Raw genomic sequence first — 19,444 nt, 5'->3', positions numbered from 1 at the left:
GAAGGGAATTTTAATGGGAGCACTCTTCTGTGCTGCCTCCGCCTTCCAAGGCTTAAGCCACAACTGCTGCCTAGACACCACAGACGCCCCCACAACCGAGGCACTAAGGAAATCTAAAGACAGGTCGGACATGAAACTTAACTGCTTATCCAACATAGTCAATTCTCCTCCAGAAGCAGCTGCTCCGAGATACTTTGACAGTCTTTCAGCAGCGACTGAACCAGATAACTGGTGTACGCAGCAGATCTAACAGCCAAATTGGAAGCCACAAAAAATCTCTTCAGAGCCCCTTCAAACCTCTTATGCCCAGGATTTGAAGGTACCGCATCCTCCGACACCACAAGGCTCTGAGAAGACAGGCCTGCCAACAGGGTATCAACCTTCACGACGGAAGGGAACTCATCCGAAAACCCTTGCAACAGATAACGTTTTGCTAGAAACCAGGGAAAGGCATGTTTATCCACATCCCTCCATTCACCTTCCAGCACATTACAGACAGCCTTATGGATAGGCAGATATTCAGGCTCCTTTCTCTGATAATTGGCAAAACAATCTTCGGATTCCTCAGCCATCAAGGGCATAGGATACCCCAACTTTTCCAGCAAGCACATATTGTAAAATACTGCTAAGGTCAGCCCCATGAATAATTCGCACTTTCACCTCCTCCTCTGAATCACAGTCAGGATCAGGAGGATCAGGGGCATCCAACTTCTGCCTTTTAGACCCCTCGGCTTCCCTGGCCTGAAAAACAGCAGAAACCACAACCTCAATCATCCTCTGGACATCAGCCAAGGAAGGAGCAGCTGGAGGCCCAGCCACTACCGCCTCCTCCAAATGCTTACAATTCCCTGACCTCTTTCCCCATCCATGATGAGTCAGAGGCCAGTAGGAGTATACCTTCTCATATACCATAACTAATTGGCCTGCAGCCGGCCCAATCACTTCCGAAGCAATGGTTGCCAAAACGCCCGACTAACCAATGACCATGCAGCAGCAAACACCATCCCACACTGCTGGCCAATCACTGCGCACACCCCACGTGCTGTAACAGCACGCTGTAAACTGCTGAGCATCCCAGGAAACAAAAAACAAATCCGGCTCCCCCATGAACTTTCATACACTCAGAGTCTTCCCCCAAAGGGGCCAAGAGAAGCACACCTCCTCCAAGACTGCCCGCAGCAGTAGAGGCCAGCCCATGTAATGGAACCTGTACCCACCACGCCCCAGGTGCTCCGGGCGCCCAACAAGGCTCAGACGTGATCGGAGAGGAGCTTGTGGCAGTCCGGCTTCAGTAGGGACTCAAGCCACGCCACCTCATTCCAGGAGAAGCACACCTCCTCCAAGACTGCTTCCCAGCAGAAGAGGCCTGTCCCCGCAAAAGAAACCAGCACTCACCACGCCTCTGGCACCCCGGGCGGTCCCCATCAATGTAACACGCTCATCCCAGTGAAAGGAAGAATGGCACTGATCAACAAGGTTCTGAAGCAAACGGAGCAGAGCCCACGGCTGTACTGCTACAGCAGGGACTCAAGCCCCGCCCCGCCCAGGAAAAGGCTCCTACATCAGACCTCACCCAACACACCAGCAGTTGACAACATTACCAACCGAGAGTCCAACAGCCTCGTCCCAGTCAGAGAAAAAAAACAACATGATGTCTGGAGGTAAGGTTTTGTTCCACAGGATGTGGGCATGGCCTGGAGGGTAGGTTTGGGAGCAGGGGAGTTTTCAGCTAGGGATTGTCTGCGTGAAGGATCTGTCATTCACTTACGTAAGGACTGTGACATGGAGGTCTGACAAGGAGGTAATGCATCATGCCATCCTAAATGGCACTGGAATTATCTCCCCTTTGTATGTTGACAATCTCCTCTGCTAAGGAAGAAATTTAAAATATAGCTTCTTTTTATATCAAAGCCTACCAGACAGTGCCGCTGTCTGCTTTGCTAACGACATCCTGGGAACATTCGGAATGCTTCCCTGGGAATGCATTCCACTCATTACTTACAAATGGCTTTGTGGTTTGTAACTCACATTTGCTTGCTTTCTATTTGATGGCTTTATTTGTTTTACGCTGTCCTGCTTGCGTTAGTCTCTTCCGTGGCGCATACCTTATTTATTGTATCCTTCTGAGTGCTCCCTTTCTGAAATAGACCTTTAAATTGTATTCTTATATTGTCCCAGTTGATGTGCATTCAGGGACATCTTAAGGATTTTGAAGGCCCAGGGCCAAACGTATTTTGGGAGGCCCTGTTTGGGACGATTTTGATTTTATAATTAGGGCTCCCGGTTTTATGGTATTTATATTTTTGTCATTTCTGTCTGTATTTATCAATGTTTCTTTTTTGCTAATTTTACCTGTATTTATCTATATTAATTTTAAGTTTTTTGAAAAAATGAAGCTGAAATGTGTATATTTGCGCATTTATATAACCAGTTAATGTGCACTCGTGCCTGAACGCCTGGCAGGGTTCAATGCTATATACTCACTCAGATGGTAAAATATGCACTTGCAAGAAACTGTAAATTTTAGTATCAAGGCTGTGCAGATCTACTGCTGTGTAAGGGTTTACTAAAATCCCTATCTTTTGTTTAATCCCCTTGCCTGTCAATCCGGACAGCTATTGGCCTGGCAGTCATGATTGACAGCATTTAGAATCACTCAAAAACAACCCAACTTCCGTTTTTATCCACATTGAAAAATAAATACAGACAGGAAAAGAAATGGTTTTCTGTCTGTATTTATCTGTAAAAATCAGTAAAAACGGAACACAGGAAGCCCTATTTATAATCCATCAGCTCTTTCATGCCCTCTTTGTCCAGGTCACTGACAGTGCTCAGGCACACTCCTCCATTGTCTAAATGTGATTACATCTAATATTCAGGGATAGCGATATGTGTTTTCAATATTGTAACACAGCAGCAGCTCATTAAAATTACTGGAAATTTATCTCTGTAACATCTCATTTCTCATATGTGACATCCCGATTTAATCTAAAAGAAACTTTTCCTTATGGATGCTGCATGAAACATCAACACATTTCTCTGCAAAATGTCTGTAATAGACTCAAACATCACCCACATTAGAAGTGAATTAGAGGAAAACAACATTTACAACAATCTGTTTCAGAATTATTTAAGCTCATCAGGGCAGGACTTTCTGCAAAACAAATCCCGCTCTATCTGGGGGCCCACTGAATGGCTGGGGCCCTCGGCAAGAGCCCACTTTGCCCATGCCTTAAAACGTCTCTGTGTGCATTCAAAGACAGAGATCAAATGTCAGGCTCTTTCTTCCAGTGAGCCTGGTGTTTACTTTTCCTTCACTGATCTCAAAGTGAGAGGATTTAAATGGCAACAGAATTGCTACTGATGGAGTGCTGGAGGAAGGCTGTAGGATGTTATTTTTTCAAGCTCACAGCAAAGTTTAAATGTCTGTAAATGAACTGTGCATGTATTTCAGAAAATATCAGAATTATGACAGCACACATGAAGCACATTAGTAAGTCTGAAGTGTGGTGGATTTTTTTTTAATATGATCAAAACAAATCAATACTCTAGGTGATGACACTTTCACACATTATCGTTTGTGCACATTAAACATGACTGTGCAAATGTAATGGTCATTTCAAATGAAAGTGTGTTCTCTGTGATGGCAGTACACAACCACACCACACATACTCCACTTTACCACACTCCACTCTACTTTGCACCACTCCATGTCACTGTATTCTACTCTGCAGCACTCCACAATAAGCTGCTCCACTCTAAGTCACTCCACACTGCATCACTGCACTCTACTCTGCACCACTCCTCTCTATGCTACTTTCACTCTACTCTTCTCTACTTTGCACCACTCTACTAAACCCCTCTACCCCACTCTACTCTACTATGTTCCACTGCACTCTTTGTCACTGCTCTCTCTACTACTCCAGTCTAAGCCACTCCACTCTATTCTGCACCACTCCACTCTACGCCACTCCACTCTATGCTACTCTACTGTGCAACACTGAACCCTGCAACACTGAACTCTGTACCACTGCATTCTACAATGTACCACTCCAAGGCAGTGCACTCTATGCCAATCCATTCTACGCCTCTCTAATGTACTCTGCACTACTGCACTCTATGCCACTCCACTCTATGCAACTGCACTATATCCTGCACCACTCCACTCTACAGTGCAGCACTCCACACCACATCACTCTACTCTAAAACAAGCAACTCTATGGCACTGCATTCTGTGTCACTCCACTGTGGCCCACTCGCTTTGCTCTACTCCTCACTACTCTACGCTTTTGCACTCTACACCACTGCAATCTACGCTGCACCACTCTATGCCACTCTGCAACACTCTACTCTACGCCACTGCACTCTACTCTAACAACTGCACCTATGCCAAAGCACTCTACACAACTTTACCCCAAACCAATGCACTCTAAGCCAATTTATCCTCCACCACTGTACTCTACGCCACTATACTCTAGTCTGCAACACTCTAAACCGGTGCACACTACACCATTGTACACTACGTCACTGCTATCTACGCCACTCTAAATTGCACAACTCTACTCTACACCACTGCACTCAATACCAATGCACTCCATGCCACTCTACTATACACCACTTTACTCTACAACAGTCTACTTTACAACATTGCACTCTGCCACTGAACTCCACAACACTGCACTCTAAGCCACTGCATGCTAATCCAGGGCACTCTAATCTGCTGCTCTCTTTGCCACTCTACTCTATGCCACTCTAAGCCAATTCACTCTACGCCACTACACTCTACCCCACTCTACTCTGCATCACTCCACTCTATTCTACTCAATACAGTCTACGTCACTCCACTCTGCTCTGTGCCACTCCACTCTACAACACCCTACTCCATTTTACACCCTTCCACTCTACAACACTCTACTCCCTCCACAACGCTCCACAACACTCTACACCACTCCACTCTATGCTACTCCATGCTTATCAACTCTACTCTACACCACTCTATGCCACTAAACCCCACTCTATGCCACCCCATGACTCTCTATGCCACTCCATAACACGCCATTCTACTCCACTCCACACCAATCTCCTTTCTGCCACTAATTTTTAGGTCAAATATATTTTTATTGGCATTTAAATCAGTAAAAAAAGGAGTAAAAATCCTGAATACAAGTCTTAGAAGATGCATTTGGTAGTCTGCCTCTGAAAGGCATCAGCAGTGGATGGGTGGGTAGAGGAGTAGTAGGCCTTTATCTTGGACTCCTCCAGGATTTTCAGGACCCTGAGTCATTTTGGGCATATCAACTCCTTATAGTCATAGGCAAAAAAGTCCAACAACGGGTGCCATTTCTTCACATATTCCTAAGTAGTGCCAGTAGTTTAATTGGTAAGTTTTTCCATGCCTAGGACCCACCATGATATCTCGATCCAATGGAGTTCAGCTGAAGGTACTGACTGACCCCAGAATGAAAGGATAGATTGCTTGGTGGCAAGAAGCAGATGGGAGATTAAACGCCCATTCCGCCCTCATAGGGGAAAGTTCTCATCGTCGGGCCAATCCAAACAAATAACCTCTGGGCATCTAGTGATGTCACCCCCTGCCATCTGCTTAATGGTGGTGAGGACTGAGTCCTAAAAGGGGCCCTCCTTCCCGCAACCTTGCCAAAAACATGGGTCAATTTTGCCTTCATGTTGGCTAGGTGACCAGGAGTATAGTGCCACCAACAGAGAATCTTAGCCAGTGTTTCACTTCCCCCGTATGTTACGTGACATGATGTGTGCAGATGAGTACTTCATCCCATTGGGCCTCTTCCAAGGTTATGTATATACCCTTTTCCCAGGCTTGTTGAAAAGGAAATTTATGGGTGTGACCCTTGATGTTTAGCATGGCATAAATCTTAGATGTGAGGTGGGTGTAATCAGTGCAATGAATTAGGTGTTTCTCAAAGGGTGTGAGCGCTCGGGTAGCTCCCACCGAAGTTGGAGTTAATGAAATCGTTCTATCTCCGATAACCCATATTCGAGCTTGTCAAAGGGTTTAATAGAGCTCCCCCTCAAAGATATCGTGCAGTGTTTTGTAGCCCCCCTTGTAGCCAAACCCTATAGTGTCCTCTTTTCAGGCCCAGAGAAAAGTTGCTGTACCCCCAGAGGGGTGTTAAAGGTGAGGGAAAGGACATAAGCTCTTTAATAATCACCACTTTGTCCCATACAGCCAAATAAGCCCTAGTGACAGGGGGCCTATAGAGAGTGCCCGTTTGCTGAGATCTGCATCTCTATGGGATCTACCACAAATGACCCGCAGCCATAGTATGATCAACCATCCACCAGCCTTTGTTGGTTTGCTGCCTAGTCCAGTGGACGAGAAAGCGAAGGTGGGCTGCACCATAGTAATTTGCTAGATTGGCCATACCTAAGCCTTGTATCCATGGTTTAAGAGTGATTTGGTGTCAGGAGAGGTGTTTGGCTTTCCCATCCCAGAGGTATGTGTAGCTGAAGGATTGGAGTTCCACTATGAAGTCTTTCAGGATCGAGAGAGTCAAGGTTTGGAAGACATAGAGAATCTAGGGTAGAATGGGCAACTTAATGACCACCACCCACCCTAAAAGGGATAATGTTTTATGCTTCCAACTACCTAGTTCTGCTTTTACCACCCTTCACAACCACTGAAGGTTTATGGCACGTGTCTGGGAGAGCGTTGGGGCCAGCGCCTGTCTGAGGTAGTTGATGTGGGACTCCACCCAGTGTAGAGGTAAATTTTCCTGGAGGAGAGTTTGTTTGGGGGCTAGTGTACAGAACTCAATGATCACTGATTTTGCTAGGCTGATCTTGAAGCTGGAGACTTTCTGGTAGGTTTCTAGCTCTGTCATTAGGTGGGGTAGAGACGAGCCTGGGTCAGTTAGTGAGACTAGTATGTTGTAAGCAAACATAGTGATCTTCGTGTCTTGCGTGCCAAACTTTATTCCCCTGATGAGGGGATTCACTCTAATACACTGGGGTAGGGGCTCCAGGGTAAGGGCAAATAGGAGAGGGAAGAGGGGGCATTCCTGCCGGGTCCCCCTGGATATAGAGACCCAGTTAGTTAATTCACCATTTAACTGGAATGCCAGCTCTTGTTATAGCCTGATCAAAACCAATCCACAAAGGAGTCCCCAAACCCCAGCTGCCACAGAACATCCAACATGAACTCCCAGTCTACCCTGTTGAATGCTTTTTCCTCATCCAGAGAGACCAGGAGGGAATGAGCACGTCTCATGGGCCCAATATCAATGAGGAGGAGTGCCATTTTGGTGTTCTTGGCCACCTGACACCTAGGTTTAAAGCCCAATTGCTTCGGGTGAATGAGATCTCCCATCAAGTCTTGAAGGCTTAAGGTGGCTATCTTAGTAAAGATTTTGGAGTCAATATTTTAGCAAACATATTGGACAATGTGACCTGTACTCTTTGGGATCTTTCCCCGGCTTAAGAATCAGGAAATTTGTATATTTGGACATGGGAGGTGTCACCTGGCCCTCTTGTACTATTGCCCAATAGACTTTTAACATTAAGGGGAGGAAAGTGGAAGCACATCATTTCTAAATGCACTTTGGAGGGGGACAGTTTTGGTATAGCCAGCAGTATTTATTCCTTCTCTATAGGGTGCTTGAGCTATGCTCTATCTGAGGAGCTAAACTTGGGGAGGTCCGCCCCCGCTAAACATTTTGTGTGCACCAGCATAAAATGAGAAGTCAGGCCTACCTCTTCCAAAAACACCCTCCCAGCCACTGAGAGAGCCACCGTCAGGCCATGACTAAGTTTGTCTAGATCTGTGACTTTAGTGAGGGCTAAATTTGCCCCCTATGCCCCAAGGATGAAAGGGTCAATGGACCATGAATGTCCTTGCCCCCTTTGCCTGCAGTGACCCCCCCTGATATGGAGGTTAGAACGCCTGGGTCAATTCTCAAGGTCCTTTTGTTTGTCTTGTAGCACTAGGACCCGCTCACTCAGGTCCACGAGCCACGCACTGTATTCTTCCAGGTCCAGGCAGTGCTCATCTTGAGTTTTCTGAAGGGAGTCCACCGGTGACCCAGATCTCCTACCTTCTTGCGCACCTCGAAGAGGCTGTGTTGAAGATCTGTTCATTCGGCAGTAATATCATTTTTGAGCTCATCGAAGAGTTGTATCATAAAGGTCTTGGTCAGCCGGTCACCGTTAATGATAGGTGACGTTCCCCTGCCCCCGACCAAGGCAGAGGTGCCTTAGTTGATCACATTTTCTTGGGGCCGCCTGGAACATGTCCGTGATCATGCTCTCCTTTTTTGTCTCGCCATCCACCATTGTAGGGAAGCTCAAGAGCTGAGCATGACCAACAAAGAGTAGGAAAGTGTCCTACTAGGAGTCCCAAGGGCTTCCTGTTAACACCCCCCCCCCCCCCCATGAGGAAGTCTGTGGGCTGTCAGACTGTAATTTTAGCGGGGTATTGTTGTTGTATCCTCTTAAGGGAAGGTGTCACCAGGTCTCCCCCTATGCGATGGTGGTGGGGGTCTCCCCTATGATCGTATCTGCAGGATTGCGCCTGAGGGGCTGAGTGGCTATGGATAGGCAAGTCACCACCCCCTGCAAGGTGCCTGTTCAAAGGAGGTGGAAGGCTCCAGCAATCCTGTGCACTCACTGCCAAATATGGTGGAGGAGGGACCCAAAAGGATGGTTCCCAGAAAGTTTAGCTCCAGGTGAGTCCTCTGGATGCATCCTGGTGCTCACCATTCTCACATCTCCACAGTAGATGATGTCTAGTGGGCAAGCGGATGCTGAGGGTAGTTGATAACTAGGCCTTCCAGGGCTGCATTGCTCCATGTAGACGGCTTGTGTGATGACTCCTCTCCAGCCAGGGCCCGTCACGTCTCCCAGGACAACCACGCATGTAGGGCCCCTCAGTGGTGTGGGGCAATGCTGTGAGCCATTGTAGGGCCGTCAGCACAAGACTCCCACCCCGTGGAGAATTTGAGGTCCATCTGGGCATTCAATGCTTCCCATGTCATGGGAGGCAGAGTGGGCCATTTTGAGCAAGTGCTCAGGGTTGATAAGCTGGCTTGCGGCTCCCCCGTTGTAATCAGGGGTGTAGCCTCACCACATTCAACTGTCCACGATGTCTCACCATGTGGGAGGAAGTAGGGCAGGCTCCCCACCTCAGGCCCTCCGCAGTGTCTATGCACAGCCACCAGGCCTGCGACTTATGAGGCAGCTGCCCACAGTCAGCATGTTCCGTTCCATCCCCCGGGGGTGCCAGAGTGCTTTAGGGGCCTCAAAGGACTCACTGCCCCCCCAGGAGACCTCGTCTAGGCAGTGAGACCCACTGAAAGTGCTGTAATGGCACAGCCGGGACGGGAGCATGCAGATTATGCTGACACTTCCATCTTGGGCTTGGCCATGCCCCCATGCCACTAACTTTTAGCCATGCTTAACAGCAGCCACGCTGGTGTATAACATGGCTGAAACATAATTCCAAAGTCAATAGATCTTGCATAGGCGAGACCTATTGGCTCTGCCAATGTTTGTATCTTAATGCGGTCCCATATTATGTCTTTTGGTAACAGTGGTCACAGTACCAGTGCAATATGCAGTTCAAGGTCTTTGTAGCCCAAGATAAGATAAATACTATTTGTCGGTTGTGAGGCAGACACATATTATCTCTAAAACACTGCATAGTCATAGCACAGAGCATGTCTAAGTATGATTTGTTTCAGTGCTATTTTCATGATCTTGGAGAAAATTATTGAATGTACGTGGTTACCAATGATGCCCTCGTGCAGCAGTCATAGAGCAAGGGCACACAAAATATTTGTATTTAGGCGTGTTTGCATGGCATATAAGCAGGATCAATAGAAAAACTTTATTCCACTCTATTTACCACATTAACTTGAATGCCATATTTCTCACATTTCAATTGCATAAATTACATACTTTAAAAAAGTTTTTATGTCTAGCTTAAACAGATCACAACGTATTAAAATGACTGTGCATGTGGTGCAAGGACACACCTGAAATGTCCGCAAAAGTGAACTGGTCACTTTTCAACCAGGATTTATAGAGTGCAACAAATCACCTGTGAGGGTCTCAGGAGTTGCTAGCTGCTATGGATTGCTCTGTTCATTCGAACAGCCATGTAAGCAGTAAAGAACGAGCGAAAAGTAGTAGAAAGCACTCAGAAAAAGGGGGAGAAGAAGGAGAAAGCAGTATAAACTAGGCAACAGCAGGAGAAAGCACTCAGAAAAACAGGGGAAGGGAAGAAGAAAGCAGAAAAAACTAGGGGGGAGCAGGAGGAAGCACTCAGAAAAATGGGGGAAATGAAGGAGAAAGCAGAAAAATCTAGGGGGAAGCAGGAGGAAGCACTCAGAAAAATGGGGGAAATGAAGGAGAAAGCAGTAGAACACTAGGCAAAAGCAGGAAAAAGCACTCAGAGAAACGGGGGAAACGACATAGAAAGCAGTAAAACAAGGCACAAGCAAGAGAAAGCACTCAGAAAAACATGGGGGAGGAAGGAGAAAGCCGTAAAAAATGAGACACAAGCAGGAGAAAGCACTCGGAAAAATGGGGTTAAGGAAAGGAGAAAGCAGTAGAAAACTAGGCAAAAATAGGAAAAAGTACTCAGAGAAATGGGGGAGAAAGGAAGGAGAAAGTGGTAAAACATGAGACAAGCAGGAGAAAACACTCAGAAAAACAGGGGAAAGGAAGGAGAAAGCAGTGAAAAGCGAGGCTAAAGCAGGAAAAAGACACGGGGAAAGAGCTGGGTGGTGCAGCAGCGCGGGTGGAACTGGACCTGGGGCACTTTTCAGGTGTTCATTTCAGTCTTCAGGCAATTAAAGAGGTGATTGATTTTCCCAGATAGTATAAATGCTGCAGGCATGATTTTCTCTCACAGCTTTCACTTATCTTTCACTTTTTCATTTGGCAATGTGGAGATGAGCAACAGGAGTGGGGCCCTCACTCTCCGACTCTTCCAAGGCTAAATTGACAAGACGTTTATTGACTTTAAAAGTAGAGAGAAGTGCCATAATCATCATAGTGATACCATTGCAAGATTGATTCGTCATAAATGAGAGTTAGCTGCAATTCCAACAGCAACTGTCTCCACTCTGCCCAGCAACTAAGCGCTTTAACCTCTTCAGCGCTGCGCGGATTCCCGCGCGGTGCTGAAAGTTCTGAGCGCGGGCGGGGCCATGACGGAACGGTTCCGTCATAAGCAAAGCCCAACCGACGTGCATGACGGAACCGTTCCGTCATCGGCGTCGAAGAGGTTAAAAGGCTACAGGCAGGATTATTATCTTTAATTTTGTTATTTGCTTCACCATGACATAATAGGGACAAGGACTGTTTTACCTTGGATGTAAAGTATTCTATGTATTATAAACTGATCTATGTACACATGGTTGTTTTGGTAGAGATTCTGGGCCTCATTTACAATATTTTGATGCACTGCAGTGCAGCAAGCCCTCCTGCTGTGCTTTTGTGCGTCAAAATAAAAGGACAGGAATGTCCTCTATCTACAAGATACAGCGCATTCCTGTTCTTCTTCCCTGTGCACAAACAGCAGCCGTGTGCCAGCGCAGGCACCATTGCGTCATTTTGCAAGAGTGCCTGCACTGAGGTGATGATTGTTTTTGTGCAGGAAAGAGTACCTTCCTGCACATAAACAATCGTTAAAGGCATTCTCCTCTTTCGATGCATGCTGCAGAATGCAGCACGCATAGATTCTGCAGCACGCATAGAAAGAGGAAAAAAACCGAGGAGAAATAAAAGTATTTCTCCTCGTTGCACCTTCTTATGCCTCCCCTGGAGAGGCGCAGGGTTCTGATGCATTTCCAGGTGTACAAAGTGTTGTAAATCTAGGAATGTGTCAAGTTCCATGCATGTTGCTTGGGAACACCCACTGCAACACCCATGGAAGGTCCCCTTCACGCAGGGTTATGCGTGAAATGGAAACATATTTAAAAGGTCATGAAAAGTCATGCAGAGTGACTTTACATGGCCTTGTAAATATGGGGAAGCCCATTGCGCTACCGGTGCGTCAATAGAAGTGATGCACCAGTGGCACAATGGGCTTATAAATAAGCTCCTCTGTGCCTTAGCATCAACAAAATCCCTACAGAAAAGTAAGTCCTAGCATTGATACAAAACCTGTTTGTAAACAAATTGTGTATTTACTCATAGCTGACAACATTCAAGGTATATTTCCACACCGTAAACCTTGGTGAATTAACAATAACATATGTTACAAAAGAATCAGGTACATGGTGGGTTGTAATAACATCTGTTTTTAACCGAGGGCTGTATTCACCTATACACTCCTAATAACTAAGAATGACAAAAAATTTTCAGTTGGCAAAGGTACATAACTATCACTATTGAATAAGCTCTGGAACCCTAAACCATTCAATGGTAATAAGTATGAAGGTGTAGATAGAATTGGAAATCTCTGGAAATGTAGGGGTGTTCCTCTGGTGTGTACCTCTACCCTAGCTTTCTACCTCTTAGCGAAACAGCTTAGTTAACTGCACTAACAAGAAACATCCTTCAAATGTAATCTATGAGGTATGAAGTAATCTGTGTTCTCTAGAATGAACATACAATTTACCACCATTTAGTCTCATACGCATTCAGTCCTACCTGTAAGATTATCATCAGTCTTAAGAATTTTACTTTCCATTAACTTTGCTCAAAGTGGTAGTGGTAGTTCACCAATGATTCGCTTGATCACCAAGCCCTCCTCTCAAATCTACAGCATTCTATTAATATAAGTGTTTGGTTTCACCTATTTTGGTACAAAATGTGACAACCAGTGCTTAATTTGTAATAGAAATAAAAGTGCCAGCGCTCTCATCAGGGGGCCACTGCAGATTGCACTACATATTGCCCCTGCTATGCTGCCAGTGATAGCAACAACATAACTACTAACCATCACACTCCCACAAGTGTGACAATTCAAACTATTTCAGGCCCCCAAAGCTATAAGAGTGGCTTGGGCGGCAGTTAACAGGTGTTTTTAATGTATATTGAATTAATAATTAATTGTTGTTGTGGTCATCTCTAAATTAGCTAGACAGCACCACCTTGTGGCAGACTCACAAGCACCAGTACTGACAATTAAGTGCTGTTGCCGCGCACTGGAAACCACCAGCTCAAATTAAGCACTGGTGACAACACCAGATCCTTCTCCAAAAGCGGGATTTTGTTTAAAAAAAAAAAATGCCCCCTCACCATCAGAGTTTCCTACCATGGCGAGGGGACAATGAGCACTTTTCAATGCCCCCTACTGCCAGGAAAAACTTCCTGGCAATGGCGGACATTGAAAATTGTCTGTATATCCGCCCATCTAAATTTGGTGGGCAGACATACAGCCTTTACTCTGTGAGGCCGTTCAAAGAGTTTGACCACTGTGGAAACGTAATAGTCTTCGCCGTCATCAAACCTATGGGCCGCTCAATTCCAAATCAGGTTGTCAGGGAGGGAACTTCGTGTCGTTGCCACAGAGTTCTGTCTCCACCAACATTTAAATCAAGCCCCCTGTCATCAACTGTCTACACATAGCTTTCCCTCATCGGCAGACTCAGGGCCATACTTATGACCCCAGTTAGATTGCGCTTGCACCACGCAATGAGGTACAGGCGTGACACAATCTAAATATTAGATTTATGATGCCACGCAAGGCCACTTTGCGTGGCCCTGAGTAGGCTCATAAATCTCATGTAAAACAACACAGCGCAAATCTCTGTGTCACCTTACTCTGTGCTAGAAAGTTGTTCCATGGGAGGTGCATGGGTGTTCCTACTCAACTCCCATGTTTTTTGACACATTCGCAGATTGGCCAGAACTGGTAAACCTGGGAATACGATAAAAACATATACCTTCCCAGGAGAGGCGTAACTAAGAGAAATATCTTTATTTCTCCTCGCTACTTCTTCTTCCTATGTGTGCTGCATGGAATATGCCTCTCAGCAGGGCCGGACTGGCTGTAGCGGGCACCGGGCAATCCCCCGGTGCGCCGCACGGATGGGGCCGGTTTTGGGCCCCTGGGGGCCGTTTTTCTTACAGGGCCGTTTTTGCAGCATAGCTGCAAAATCGGCCCTGTAGCAAAATCGGCCTAAAACCGGCCCTGGCAAAGAGCTCGGCGGCACCCACACCCCCCCCGCGGGTGGTGGGGGGGAGGCGGCTGAGCACTTTGCCAGGGCCGGTTTTGGTTCCCAGTCCGGCCCTGCCTCTCAGGATTGTTTTGGGCAGGAAGGTGTCCCGTCCTGCAGAAAAACAACAATGCGTGCAACACACACACCCTTGTACCATGGTGCAAAGCTGCCTGCGTTGGCGCTCGGCATCCAAAATGGCACCAGCGCAGGGGAAAAGCAGGAATGTGCTGTAGTCTTTCAAATACGGCACATTCCTGCCTCTCCACAGTCATGCAGCACAGTGCAACAAGGTGACTTGCTGCGCTGCGTGACTTTTTCATAAACATGCCCCTCAATATTCAGTGATGACATCACTAGCATTCTGCATCTGCTACTTCATTCTAGAATTTTCTCTGGGTGAAAGCACGAACTCACAGAATCACACAACCACCCGTGCGATAGCAGTCACCATCAACATACAAAGCAGGAATCTGCTCTGAAGAAACACTCAAACAAATTAGGTCACAGTCCTGCTTGTACTTCTGCCAAGCAGCTCCAGAATTTCAATGACAATACTATGCGGCTTCTGGGCGCTACATAAACATTCTCTCGTGTGATGGACTGGGGAAAGACTTTTTTTCTGTGTAACGATCCACAAAGAATTTAAACATAGGTACATGGTATATATGTTTCGCTGTCCCCCTATCCACTGTCTTGTTGAGAGCATAAGAGTGCGTGTACAGGGAATTGCTAGAGGATAAAGAAGAGAGAAGAAAGAGTAGTATACAAGAAGGTTACGACCTACGTGAGTCATGTGAGTACCTGTACTTTTGACAAAGACAGCCAGTTGGGCTGCCACCCTGTAACGAAATAGCGATGATAACTATATGTGTAAAAATCAATAAAAAGTATATTGAAATAAAAAAAAAAAAAGAATTTAAACAGTATGGAAGAATGAATACTTTGTTGCTTTGTTGATAAAATATTTTCTTTCAGTTCTCACACAATTCTATGTTTACAACACAGATATGATTCTCAAGGTAGCAGCTATTTCATACGCATTACTCAAGCAGAAATTAATTAAAGTGGGGACTCGGATGTTAGAAAAATACCACACACAGTGCATACTTTTTCAGGCCTCCCTTTAGAATCCTAAAGTACCTGTAAGTGAAACACGTATATAATGTATTTGGAATAACGTTGTTGTATTTCAATGGGAAATGGAACTCACCTGAGGACAAATAGTGCCAGCACCGGGCACACTGCCGCTGGACTGGGGAACACCTTAAAATAAACAAGGCACGCCTATTATTAATAGCAATGTGTATGTAGCGGTTTGGTCTCTATGGAGTGCAACATTGTAAATGTTTTACACAATCCATTTAAGCTGAGATGTTGAAAGGACAGTGCTATAAAATAGCGTTCTTGTGCTTCCATGAGGGCAAAGGTCATGAATGTTTCAAGCATTATGTTATTAAATAGCTTTAAATGTTATCTGCTGAATTATCAGTTTTATTTCTTTAGAAATCTATGTAATTTTTATAGATTTGTGGGGTCAATTTATAACAATCTATGGTAAAAAGTTCATATAGCTAAAATTAATTACGCATGATGTCACTCGGGTCACAATTCTCCTGTAATGCCAAAATATGTCCCATGGTGTGCTTTCCTCTGATGTATAATTTAGTGAACGCTGCCATATCCTTTAGTCCTGGTCGCTGCCCTGCCCAGTAGCCCTGCATGCAGCCGGCAGGTGTCAGATTGCAGGAGAACCAGCCAGACGTCAAAGGTTTGAAGAGTGAAAACCACAAGCCTCGTTTTGGATTTCTCATTAAATTCTGTTCCTGGAATCAGTCACGGATGAGCTGCGGAGGTGGGAGTTAGGCAAGAAAACCAAACAGTTTCCAGAAAAAAAGGTTCTCTCTGAAGTGGGATTTCCCCTCCGTGGGGCCTGGCAGAAAAATACACTTCCTGAATCTGTGGATCTGAAGGTTAAACTGCTGACCTTTCCTGCATGCAGTCCTTGTGCTGACTGACTAACCCCTGCATTTACAGTATCTCACTCCAGTCCTTGCAAACACATCTGTGAGTTAATTACATGACTAACAACTATCCTCCCCTAATCCAGCAGCACACCAATCACCCAAATCCTGGTGCTTTCAAGATCATCAAACACAACAGCTGCAGATTACAATTTCTGTGCTAGAAAACAACAGGGACAACATAAAATCAATCACTAGCAAAGCCATAGGTCTGGCCTTGGTAAGCTGGGCCAATTGTTAATTTTCTCCTTTATTTTATTCAATGCATATGCCACAAACATAAACAAGCATTGGCATAGCCAATAGGTCTCGCCTTTGGGACCTTATAAGTGTTTAGCCATGCAACAGTTGCATAACTAAATACTTATAAGGTCCCAAAAGCGAGACCTATTGGCTATGCAAAGCGGCCGTGAAAGTGAAAGTTATCGCGATCGCGATCACGCTAAAACATCAAAGCGGCAATGCGGCCGCAAAAGTGAAAGTAATCACGGTAAAGCGCAGCGCGCGCGCCCGTGCACATGCACTGTAGCTCTAGGCTGGCCTGGTAGCACTTTTTGGAGCCCTCTCAATAAGTCTCGCCAGACCAGCGCATGCGCTGGGTCAGGCGAGACCTAAAAAGGGGGGAAAAGAAAGCAGTCACCTAAATGTGGCCATATTATGCTTGCAATAAAAACAAGCATTTGCAATGCAATTGGTCTCGGCTTTGGGACCTTATAAGCATTTAGAAATTGCAACAGATTATCTTTGTTGCTACATCTACTGCTCTTTAACGTGAAGCTTTGACACTACTAGGTACATTAAAGTACTACAATGAGAAGTACTTATCTAGAGTGTTATTTGTGTACAACTGATAAATTGAACTCACATGTCTGAAGTGGTTTCCTACCCAAATTTTGCATAATAAGCAAGCCAGGTGTGTTCAAATAAATACAAAATAAACTGGTAGTACGGGAAGGCAATAGTTGGGAGTAGTACAATCTCTACAAGGCAATCCTAAAAATGTAACAAAGTCCAAACACAAACAGTGAAGAAAGAAAAGCGTTCATGTTTCTGTAGGCTAGAACATCTGTAACGGTTTGTAAATGTAGAGACACCCTGACCAGGAAGGGAGATTTGCACTTGGCATCGTTCTGTGTTTGATGCATGGGGCAGCGAAAGTCCAGACGTGGAAGTGTTGATTCCCAGCCTCTCCACAGGTAAGTATGTCAGTAAAATACTTCTGGGGAACCATGTGATCGGCAGACTGCTGAACGGTCTATATGCCAGGAGAGGGTGGATAATGAAATAAACCGCTTCTTTGTTCACCTACAAGGTTATTAGCCATAAAATTAAGAGATACCAATAACCAGCTAACAATACCACCAACCACTTAGTCGGGCCTTTCTTCCATGCTATTTTCAGTATGTATTCTGTGATATCTTTCCTACAACGTTTATTCTTATTCTACCTGTGATTAATTACTAAGGGAGAAACAATTTGACAGCACCTTTCACCCACTTAACTGTTTGCGAGAATGACCCCGTTTTGTATTGAGTGGCTCAAAATTGTCCCACCTCTCGCCGACCGGTATTGCGAGAAGTCTTTCTAGGAGGGCTAATGCTGTTGTGGCCGTAGGCAATTCAAGTAAGGGCATATCTTAAAATATCTAAGCTAAACATCTGTTTTTACAATGTTTGTTAGCTCGCCTCTTCCATCCACAGCAGCGCGCAGAGTGGCACAGGAGCGGGCATAGGACTGGGTTGAAGGTGTTCTCGGTGGCGCATCGCTGGGTCCTAGCGCCCGTCCCTACCCGGTACTGCAGGCCAGAAGAGAGAGAACCCGGCTCACCTTCTGCACTCTGCGTCAAGGCGGGTCACCAGTCACCTCAGAAGAGAAGGGGATGTGAGCCGATGAGGATGGCTGACTCGGCAGCTGGAAATAAGCTCAGCAACAGAATGCTTTTGGTGGCACGTGAAGGGGTAGGCAGACCATTAAAAAGTATGTCTTTTCGCTTCTAGAACTTCGTAAGTTATATATTCACCAGAATGAATATGATAGCAATATGTAGAATTTTCAATTTTGATTTCCGCTCGAAGTTATAAGCAAAGAACGTGTACCCTGTTAAATTACAGCAAACCAATATAAAACATATTTTCACTACCGATGCCGGACTGTTAAAAACTGAGCTATGGGAAGGCGTGGACTCATCATGGGGGCGCCTGGGCCGTGGACCCGGACCGGACACTGCTGCCGGGTCGGGTGTGGACTGCAGGGGTGTATTGGGAGCAGGCGAGGAGAACACCGAACCCGGCTAAACGGAGCACACATAGGCGGGGCCATGAGTGGGGCCCTATGTGGTGTGTGCATAGCTTGTGTGGTCTGAGGGAGCGGACCGGACACTGGTACCATACTGGGGTTGCGTGCGAGCCCAGTATGTCCCTGGAGGAAGCAGCGTGAACCCAGCAGACCAGGCCGATATCATTAGCATCAAACTCTTAGTGGGGAGATAGGGGGGGGAACGAGGGGAGTGAGAGCAGTGGAACCGGGCCGAGCGGGGGTACTGGAAGCGGGGTAAAGATGGTGTGTGAGGTGGCCGGGCCAATCACAGGTACCAAGGATAGAGGTCACAGGACGCTTGATAAACAAGGAAGCAGTGGGGGCGGGCAGGGGTGAGTCTGGGACTGCGTTTGGCGGCCGGGATGCGCACGCATGTTAATGCGCACTATTTTAAAATAAAAACAATTACGCTGTGTAAGCTAGGATACTGAAGTTAGGCTGTGCTGCTTCCGGAATGAACGGAAGTTACGTATGGCATGAAGAACCAATATTGAGGCTGATGACCAAAAAAATGCACAAGTTAACGAATCGCAAGCCACGAGAAAGTAACAAGCAATGGGCGGAGTTTCAACACCCATATGGATTACCAGATGTCTCGGAGAGACAGCGCATGCACACTGCCTAGCCGAGACCTAAAAATATTTTTTTTAAAGTTCACTGGTGTTGTTATTTTACTAGTGTTGCTTCTTTAATCAACAAGCGTTTCAGTTGTGCCTAATATCATTATTATTATTGTTATTATTTGTGAAGGAAGCAAGAATAAAACACCACCTATCCAAGCACTTAAATCGCAGGCAGCTACAATATTACAATGTCACTTAAGCACTTTAGAGCATAAACTGTAACATGGAGTGCAGGCAAAATAAATAGCCAGTATTCCAAGTTAACATAAAAATAAATGAAATAAATATAAAGCACCCTTTGAACCTGCTTTGAAACTGAAGAGATGTAACTATTTTT

At 45.8% G+C, this 19,444-nt stretch overlaps 1 long non-coding RNA gene across 1 annotated transcript in view; it reads left to right on the top strand.

The window, feature by feature from the left end:
* Positions 1-1,578: 1,578 nt before the first annotated feature.
* Positions 1,579-19,444, top strand: part of LOC146810700 (uncharacterized) — a 54,699-nt gene continuing 36,833 nt past the window's right edge. Inside the window, exon 1 of the long non-coding RNA XR_014965726.1 lies at positions 1,579-1,661. This is a non-coding gene — a long non-coding RNA (uncharacterized LOC146810700). The remainder of the gene's footprint in view (positions 1,662-19,444) is intronic.

This window comes from Triturus cristatus, chromosome 7 (assembly GCF_964204655.1).
Source record: "Triturus cristatus chromosome 7, aTriCri1.1, whole genome shotgun sequence".
NCBI lineage: Eukaryota > Metazoa > Chordata > Amphibia > Caudata > Salamandridae > Triturus > Triturus cristatus.
This window is presented reverse-complemented; position numbering and strand designations above follow the sequence as displayed.